The following is a 9,213-nucleotide window of genomic DNA, read 5'->3' on the forward strand; positions in this document are numbered from 1 at the left end:
CAATTCTGCACATTCCTAAAATCTGGGTTAGCCCTTTGGCAGCATCTCTAAGTGATGGAAATCCCTGTTTCCAGTCTGAAGTGGTCCGGTGAAGAAATTGGCTGACCAGCTCATTGGCTCTTTATCAGAATGAGGCTGAGGTTTCTAGAAGGTCAAAAGCTGGCTTTTAATGACTTGCTCAGAGGCAGAGCCATCCTTGCACAGAAGGGTTCAAAGAACCTGAGCCGCCAATGAAAAGGGTCGCCAGTGCCTTCCTTGTGTGTGATGTCACACACAAAGGAGGCGTGGTTCAATAGATGGAGGGCTGCCCCAGCTCTCCCAATTGCATTTCCAGTCAGCATTTGCTGGCTGGATGCATTTATTTCCCTTTCTCTCCCTAGCTGGAGGGAAAGAAATGGAAATAAACTCAGCCAGCTAGCAAATGCTGGCTTAAACTGAGCTCAGGAGAGCTTGCATGGATCTCCAGAGCCTGGGCCATACACGCCTCTTGTGCATGATATCACATGCACAGACATCGTGCCCGGGGTCTGCCAGCAGAAGGGACTAGGGCCGCCCGTCTGGCAACACCACTGGACCTGGTGGATACTGTAAGTAATGCCAGCATCCTAAGAGCAGGTCGTGTGTGTGTGTGTGAATTAATTTAGGTTTTAATTGTTGTCACTCAAAATGACACCCATTAGGCCAACATATATCACAAGACCTAAAGGCATTTCATTAGGGATTATTCAGAGAGTCAGTATAAATCCAGCTGTTCATAACTATCAGTACTAAACTGTAGGGCTTGGTTGGGACTTTGGGGGTGGTAGTGGTTGGGATCTAGACCAATTGTGCAGAATTATTTTTCTTCTTTTTGCCTACTCTTCCTGTCTGCACCCAGGAAGGAATTTTATAATCTGCACTTTTGCTGTGTGTCAGTATCACAGTCAGGTCCCCTTCCCCGCCCCGAAAAGTATATTTTGTGCAGCCTTCTGGAAGGTTAAAAAAATGAAATACTTTTAAATAGGCAAAAATTACTCACAGCGTCGTGATTGCCTTTCATCAGCTGCATCAATTAGAGATAGCAAGGGTGTTTGGAAAATACATGATTTACAACTTGTGGAAACCACTTTTTCTCATAATTAAACCCTTGTTAAACAGTGGCTTATGGAGCATTTTAATTGTCTGCTTGCCTTCCTGAGTCAGGTTCCACCGACGCTTAGAAACAGCTGTAGGTTTTGAGAGGCCATGGTGATAAATATTGATACAGACAAAAGCCACACTGTTTCTTGGGTGGTCAGGCTAACAAGCAGGGCTCAAGAAAGCAGGCAAGACAGTAAGCTTCAGAAGAATGAAGCAGTTCTCATGCTTTGAAGCTGGAATGCGCCATGTTGGGCATTTTGTTGAGGGCATGAAACCAGGCATATCTCAAACTCCTCCTTGAGAAACACCAAAGAAGAAATATAGAAAGGATCATAGACACTAGATTGGAACTAGAGCAAATCTCTCTCCCCACCCCCACCCCATTGTTTTGTTTTGTTTTAGTGGGAGCCCTGTATAAGTATTTATTTATATATTACATAGGAATCTGCCATCTACCAAGCATGGGCATACTGCTAATAAGATGTCTCCTAGCCCACAGCCTCTGAGGGGCCCCCAAGGCCAGTCCTTGCCCTCTCTCCAGTCCCGTAGCCAGAAGTGTGAGCTGCAGTCGCCCCAAGCAGGTTCTCTGTGACTCCCGATTTCCCTTTTGTCCGTTGGAGCAGAGGAGAGTGGCAGCAGCAGCAGCAGCAGCAGCAGCAGCAGCGAGGCTTCTTTAGCTCCTCCCCCGCTTGGCAACTGAGTGCAGTTAGGATGGAGCTGGGACTGGGAGCTAGCAAGCTGTTCAAGTGGAAAGGAAAGTCAAACAACTCTTATCTGTGTGGTTTTTGTGTGTGATTTGTCGTCCCCCCCCCCCCGCTTCCCACATTTATGGAGGGAGTGTGTGTGAGAGAGTGGGGGGGAGATTGTTTGTGCCTGAGCTATTTTTAACTTTTTTCAAAAAGGATTTTACATGATTGAGTTCTTCCCTCTAAGTCTTGATGTGAAGTGATCTTCTTCCAACTTGCAATAAGTCATTTTCCTCTCTGTGGAAAGGAAAGAGGGGGTGGCGGCACGGGGGTTATTGATGGTGGTATTTGAAAATATATTCAATTGTTTTTCAACCAAACAAAAATCTCAAAAAAAAATGTTCCTTGCTCCCAGAATGGCTCACAATACTTGAGGGTTGGGAAAGAGTGGAGTTAGCCTAGCATCCTTCCTGCTTGTTTGTAATTTTAAACTGGTTTGCCTGGATATCCCTCCACCTGCCTTTTCCAAATGAAAAATATTTGTGTGAAATCCCACCATGCTACAGCCCTGACAAAAATTGTTAAGCTTGGAACAGAAGCTTCCTTTGGAACCCACAGAAGGGGAGGAGGGTTGGTCTTGTGGTAGCAAGCATGAATTGCCCTCTTGTATTTCACAAAGCTGATACTGTTGTATTATTTAGTTCTACTGTTGTGTACACCTTGCAACTGTCGTCTCTTGTCCTCTGTTAATCTGCTACACTATGAGGCTGTTTTCATGACCTCCCCAAAGCGGGCTAAGGGAGCCCAGCCCACTTTTGGGAGGCCGTGAGCTGCAACGGGAACCGCATGGTTCCAAGCAGCAAACCTCCTTAACTGCCCCCATCCTTAAACAAGGTTAGTGAAGCAAGCGCTCCGCTAACCCCGTTTCTCTGATCACGTCACCACAGCACAGCTATGGGCCGCAGTGATTCACGGCTGGGAGGCTACAGCAAGCTGGGAGACTACAGCAAGCCTTCTGGCCTCAGGGGACTCCCCAGAAAGCCCCATGGGCACACACGGGGCATTCTGGGACTTCCAGGGGCCAGGCAGCCCTGATCCCCACCACCCCTACCGGCTCCGTAACAGAGCCAGTAACCGTGTGCATGCGAGCTCCCTGTGGAGCTCATCTGTGGGGTTAGGTGCAGGTCCAAAGCCTTTGCGGTCCCTTAGTGGATAAATCCAGTGGTTTAAAAAATAAATAAAAATTGGCTGGTGTGTGTGTGTGAGAGAGAGAGAGAGAGAACACCCACTGGAATAAATGTACAGATTCCTCCAGTAATTTTGGCATGATGAACCATTAGATCAGGGGCCCCCAGATGTTGCTGGATTATAATGCCCAAAGGCTATCATATGGGAAGATAAGAACAGCCCTGCTGGATCAGGCCCAAGGAGGCCTATCTAGCCCGGCATCCTGTTTCCCACAGTAGCCCACCTGATGCTTCTGGGAAGCCCACAGGCAAGAGCTGAGGCCATGCCCTCTCTCCTGCTCTTGCTCCCCTGCAGCTGGTATTTTGGGGGTGTTCTAGTCCAACATCTGGGCACCCAAGGTTGGAACTCCTGCATTAATTAGAGGTTAGGGTTTTTTAGGAACAATATTTGCCCATGCATTAATTGGAATGGAAGAGAATGTCTCGGAAAATTCTTCTGCCCATTCTATGAAATGCACTGGAGAATCTTCTTTTCCAGGCCTAGCAGCTGCCTTCTACTGAGTCTGACCCTCTGGTTCCATTTTGTCTACTCTGCCTGGCAGCACTTCTCCCGGGTTCCAGATGGGTTTTCCTCTGCCCTACCTGGAGATGCTGCCAGGGATTCAACCTGGGACCTCGTACATGCCAAGCCAATGCTCTGCCTCTGAGCTATGGGCCCCACTGCCTTTAGTCTTTTGCCTGATGTGTTAAGCAGTGAAGGCCTCCAGGTTCTTCCTCCCTCCCTCTTTCCAACCCACAAAACCCCCAGCTGAAGATCGGATTTCTGTGCTGCGGCTCCTTTAACTTGCAAGGAGAAAACGGGAGTCTCTGCTTTTCCCTATTGGTTCCCCTGAAAGCTACAGACCCCTCCCTGACTGGTGCTCTGACCAGTGAGAAAATGCCCAGGTGGCAGTCCCGGACTTTACAACCACCACCTAGGCTGGCCCAGTGAGTGCCTTGGTGGCGGCAGAGGCTTGGGCCCTTGCAGCTCCCTCCTTGGGCTGTCAGAGCACACGTGTTAGAGTGGAAGCAAGCATGGCTTGTCCCTTTTGCTAAGCAGGGCACACCCTGGATTGCATTTGGATGGGAGACTACCTGTGTGAGCACTGGAAGAGATTCGCCTTGGGAAAGAGCATCTAGGTCCCAAGTCCCCTCCCTGGCAGCATCTCAGGGCTGAGAGACCCCTGCCTGTACCGCTGCCATTCTAGAGGTTATGGTATTAAATTCCGATGGATCCCAGCTTATGTGGGGATCTTTGGGAATGAGCTGGTGGTATTGGATCATGTGACTGTGGCTTGTGAGGTGCCTTTTAACAGGAATGAGAGCTTTTCTTTCCATTGGTCTGTTCCATGGGGCCCTCTGTTTTATCACTGTGGGAATTATTTAAGGACTCTGATCTATGGACTATGGCTAAAATGTGTCTGTGGAGCTTGTGGGGCCTTTGTGGTCCTGGGACGCCATTCTCTCCTTTAGAGGAGGAGCGGTGGAGGAGAGGAGGGATGAGTGGGCTCGGACCACCTCTCCCAGGAAGGAGTTATGTACTCCTAATCCCCAATGTTCCCCCAGCGCCTTAATTCCATCTCTCTTATTATCCACAGCAGCCAGCCATGCCGGTGACTCTCCCGGGCTCCTTAGGCGGATCCCCTTCCACCTTGAAGCCAGAGCTGGAGGTCGGCAGCAGCAGCAGCATTTGGGTGAGTGTAGGGGGGCGCGTGTTGCATGGAGCAGGGGGAGGGCACTGTCCCCCCTTCAGCCCAGCAGTGTGTCCCTTGCTGGACCTCTTTTGGAGGGAGCCCTTTTCTCAGCCCTTTTGTCTCTGAGAACTTCTCTCCTGGGAAGGTGCAGATGGATTGAGCCAGACCCAGACAGCAGGGGAACTCTTGCTCTCTCCCCCCTGTGAAGTGGAAGACAACTGCACTAGGGACCACTGTGTGGAGTGCCCAAGGCGGAGCAGGTGCTCTGCTGGGCCAAAGAAACCAAGACACACACATGATGCTCTTGGCTAAGTGTCTGGACCTGGCCTGATCAACTTTGCCCCCCCCCCAGCTGTTTTTGGACTACAACTCCCATAACCCCTAGCCACAGTGGCCAGGAATTATGGGAATTGTAGGCCAATATCTGCAAAAGGGCTGAAGTTGAGCAGGTCCTGGTCTGGAGAGTGAACATAGGCAGCTTCCATATACTGAGTCAGACCATTGGTCCACCTAGCTCAGTATTGTTTTCACAGACTGGTAGATGCTTCTCCAAGGTGGCAGGCAGGAGTCTCTGTCAGCCTTGTCATGGAGAAGCTGCCAGGGAGGGAACGTGGAACCTAGATGCTCTTCCCAGAGTGGCTCCATCCCTTAAGGGGGATATCTTACAGGGCTCACACTTCTAGTCTCCCATTCATATGCAACAAGGGCAGACCCTGCTTAGCTAAGGGGACAAGTCATGCTTGCTACCACAAGACCAGCTCTCCTCTCCAACCCTCAGCTAAGCCTAACCCTCAGTGGATCCTCAGCCAAGCATATGCCTTTCTTCAGCCCAGCAGAGTGCTTTCTCTGCCTTGGGCACTCAACATTGAGGCCCCTATTGGAGCCATCTTCCATTTAGTGGGGGGGGGAGAGCAATGGCTCCTCTAGACCACTACAACTCCCAGCATCCCCAGCTGCAATGGCCTTAGGCTGGGGATTATGGGAGGTGTAGTCAACAACATCTGGGAATCCCTGTTAAGACCCACAGGCAGGTGAAGCCTCTTCTGTGTTTCACAGAGTCTGCTGAAGCCTCCACGGGGCTATGGAAATGTTTGAGTTACACAGCACGCTTTCTCACAACTGCTGCATTCTGCCAAATCTGGGAACATTGTCGTCTTAACCTGGATTTGTAGAATAGATGGCTTTACATCACCTGTCCTTTGGGGACCAAGCTGACAGTTGCCTCCAGCTGCACATTTTGGGAGGGAAGAGCACAGAGGAAGGCTTTCATAGAATGTTTCTGTGTTGCTTTCCCCCAGTGGGCCCCACAGAACCCTGTGTGCAGACAACAAGGACTGTTCTTCCTGGCTCTGGCCCCACAAGTTGAAGGTAAGCGAAAAGGAGTAGGGAGCTTGTGTTTTTCAGCACATACATATATGCATACATATATATATATCATATGTGATCACATTATTTCAATCCTTTATCATGTAAGGGGCTTCTGTGCCCCTAATCAAGAATTCATATATGAGCTTTGGTCCAAATCTGTTTCTAAGCTGACAATTTGCAAACTTGATTTGCTGGCTCTTGGTAGAGAACAGGGAGGGTAACTTGGCTGTAGGTCCATTAGAATGAATTTAGATGGGCTATATGTAATTTGGCTTGTCTTCTAACGAGAAAAGCCACAAGAACACAGAAGGGGCTTTTTTTGCTGAACGTTGGCCATTAGATAATTGTCAAATGTTGGTGAGGTCATATAATCCAAATATACAATCTATGCAAGTCCCAAGACAGATGAAAAGCAGTTTTGTCTGGAGAATCACCGCCATTGGTTCCTGATTTAGCCTCATCCATATTGAGGTACATATTCAGTGTAGGTACATATTCAGGGATATACATAGGATTCTCCGTTTGAGAGTATTTCACTTCATATATGGATTAGTCCAGCTGGCTTCACATTTCCACCCATTAAGTTACTGATTTATTTGGAGAGTATTTTTACTCCTTGGTTAAGTCCATTAAGAGGCTCTAGCATTTTTAGCAGGCACTTTGGTGCTGCGTTTAGTGATAAGGCTTTGTCATATATGTGGTAGGATCTTCTCTTGAAGAGAACCTTACAGCATTTAAGAGCCCATGAGATACATTTCTATGGCTTTCTGGAAATGGTTGTTTCTTTAAGATCAGGGGGTATGAAGATGAGCCCAGCTGGCTAATTAGTTTTACCCCACATGTGATCGTTTGAGTTTTTGTAGAGAGTATTTAACTCCAAGGTTGAGTCTGACTCATGAAGGATTATAGCATGTTTTTGCAGGCACTGTTGTGCTGCTCTTATGACAAGGCTTTTCCTCAAATAAGGTTGGTGTGGCTGCATTTATATCATATATATGTCATGTTGTTCTTTGCACTGTTGATGTTACATTCTAATGTTCATTGATCTATAGACATTAGGAACTTCTGATGAAGATGTATCATCTAGGGAGTCTGTCAAGTTTTCCAGTTTCCAGTCTTCATTCAAGCTACAAGAAAGTTTTCAAGTCTTCATTCAAGCTTTAAGATTCCAGTGCAAAGTTTTCAGATTTTCCAAGGACTGTGCAGAGGGGATTACCTCTCCATGATGGAGGGTGGACTTTCAGCAAACTGGCACCAGCAGTTTCTCATCAGTTTGTTTACAATACCAGTGTTTGTACCATTATTCCTTTGGGAGTGCTTTTTTGCCATTGAGGAGTTTGTAACAGTCTACACTGCTGTATTTTTTCGCTGCTGATTTCTGGATGCCTTTAGTTTGAGATTATATGTAGTATTTCTTCATTTTCTACTGTGCGTCTGCATTTTTGTACCTTGTCCATTTTACACGGGTTCTTTCTATTTGTTTGTTCTTGTGCCCGTGTCCCCATTTCCCCCCCCCCCCCACTCAGGAAAGTTCAACAGTTCAAAGGTTCAATAATTTGATGGTTCGAAAGATCACAAGATCAAAAGTTCAAAGGTACAAAGGTTTGAAATTTCAAAGGTTCAAAGGTTCAATAGTTCAAAATTTTGCAAGGTCAAAGGTTCAAAGAACCATTGAACCATGGAACTTTGAACCATTGAACCTGGTTCAGATAAGTGGTCCCGGGCTGGCCGGGATGCCTCAGTGGGATTCCTGCTGTGAGCCGATGTAGGGCTTGGGGTGGTGGCTGCTCTGTGCCAGAGGAGCTCAGGGTGCTGTCCTGGACTGGGAGGATCATGCAAGCCAGCTGCCAGTTGGGGCTGGGAGGGGAACAGGAATTCCTTCTTCAGGCACTGCCTGGCAGCCACCAAGTAAAACTCTGGCTCACCCCTGCCTGGGGTCAACCTAGCCCATGCTGCTGCAGGCTCCTGCAATTTAAAGTGCCTGGGTTGACAGTTTGAAAGTTCACAAGATCAAAAGTTTGAAGGTTCAATGGTTCGAAGGTTCAATGGTTTGAAGGTTCAACGAACCTTCGAACCATTGAACCTTTGAAAGTTCACAAGATCGGAGGTACACAAAGGTACGAAGGTCCAAAGGTTCAATGGGTCAATGGGTACAGAGTTGGGTCAATGGGTACAGAGTTGGGTCAATGGGTCAATGGGTACAGAGTTGGGTCAAAGGGTCAAAGGGTCAAAGGAACAAAGGAACAATGGGGCAAGGGAACAAGGGGTCAAAGGAACAATGGGTCAATGAGTCAAAGGAACAATGGGTCAAAGGTACAAAGGTACAATGTTGGGTCAATGGGTCAAAGGAACAATGGGTCAAAGGTACAAAGGTACAGTGTTGGGTCAATGGGTCAAAGGAACAAAGGTACAAAGGTGCAAAAGTACAAAGGTACAAAGTTGGTTCAATGGGTCAATTGGTACAAAGGTACAGAGTTGGGTCAATGGGTCAAAGGTACAAAGGAACAATGGATCAATGGGTCAAAGGTACAAAGGTACAGTGTTGGGTCAATGGGTCAATGGGTCAATGGGTCAAAGGAACAATAGGTCAATGGAAAAAAGGTACAAAGGTACAATGGTACAAAGCTATAAGAGTACAAAGGTACAAAGGTTCAATAGTACAAAAGGACAAAGGTACAACGGTACCAAGGTACAAAGTTTGGTCAATGGGTCAAAGGAACAATGGAACAATGGGTCAATGGAACAAAGGTACAAAGGTTCAATGGTACAAAAGTACAAAGGTACAAAAGTACCAAAGTACAAAGGTACCAAGGTACAAAGTTGGGTCAATGGGTCAATGTGTACAAAGGTACAGAGTTGGGTCAATGGGTCAATGGGTACAAAGGTACAGAGTTGGGTCAATGGGTCAAAGGTACAAAGGAACAATGGGTCAATGTGTCAAAGGAACAATGGGTCAATGGGTCAAAGGAACAATGGGTCAATGGGTCAAAGGAACAAAGGGTCAAAGGTACAAAGGTACAGTGTTGGATCAATGGGTCAAAGGAACAATGGGTCAATGGGTCAAAGGTACAATGGTACAATAGTACAAAGGTACAAAACTACAAAGGTTCAATGGTACAA

The 9,213-nt window shown here is 47.4% G+C and overlaps 1 long non-coding RNA gene across 1 annotated transcript; it reads left to right on the top strand.

The window, feature by feature from the left end:
* Positions 1-4,628: 4,628 nt before the first annotated feature.
* LOC128336232 (uncharacterized) lies at positions 4,629-7,512 on the top strand. Its single transcript, XR_008311865.1, has 3 exons — positions 4,629-4,725; positions 6,024-6,093; positions 7,146-7,512. It is a non-coding gene; the product is annotated as an uncharacterized LOC128336232 (long non-coding RNA).
* The last annotated feature ends 1,701 nt before the right edge of the window (positions 7,513-9,213 follow it).

This window comes from Hemicordylus capensis, chromosome 12 (assembly GCF_027244095.1).
Source record: "Hemicordylus capensis ecotype Gifberg chromosome 12, rHemCap1.1.pri, whole genome shotgun sequence".
In the NCBI taxonomy this organism is placed as follows: Eukaryota; Metazoa; Chordata; class Lepidosauria; order Squamata; family Cordylidae; genus Hemicordylus; species Hemicordylus capensis.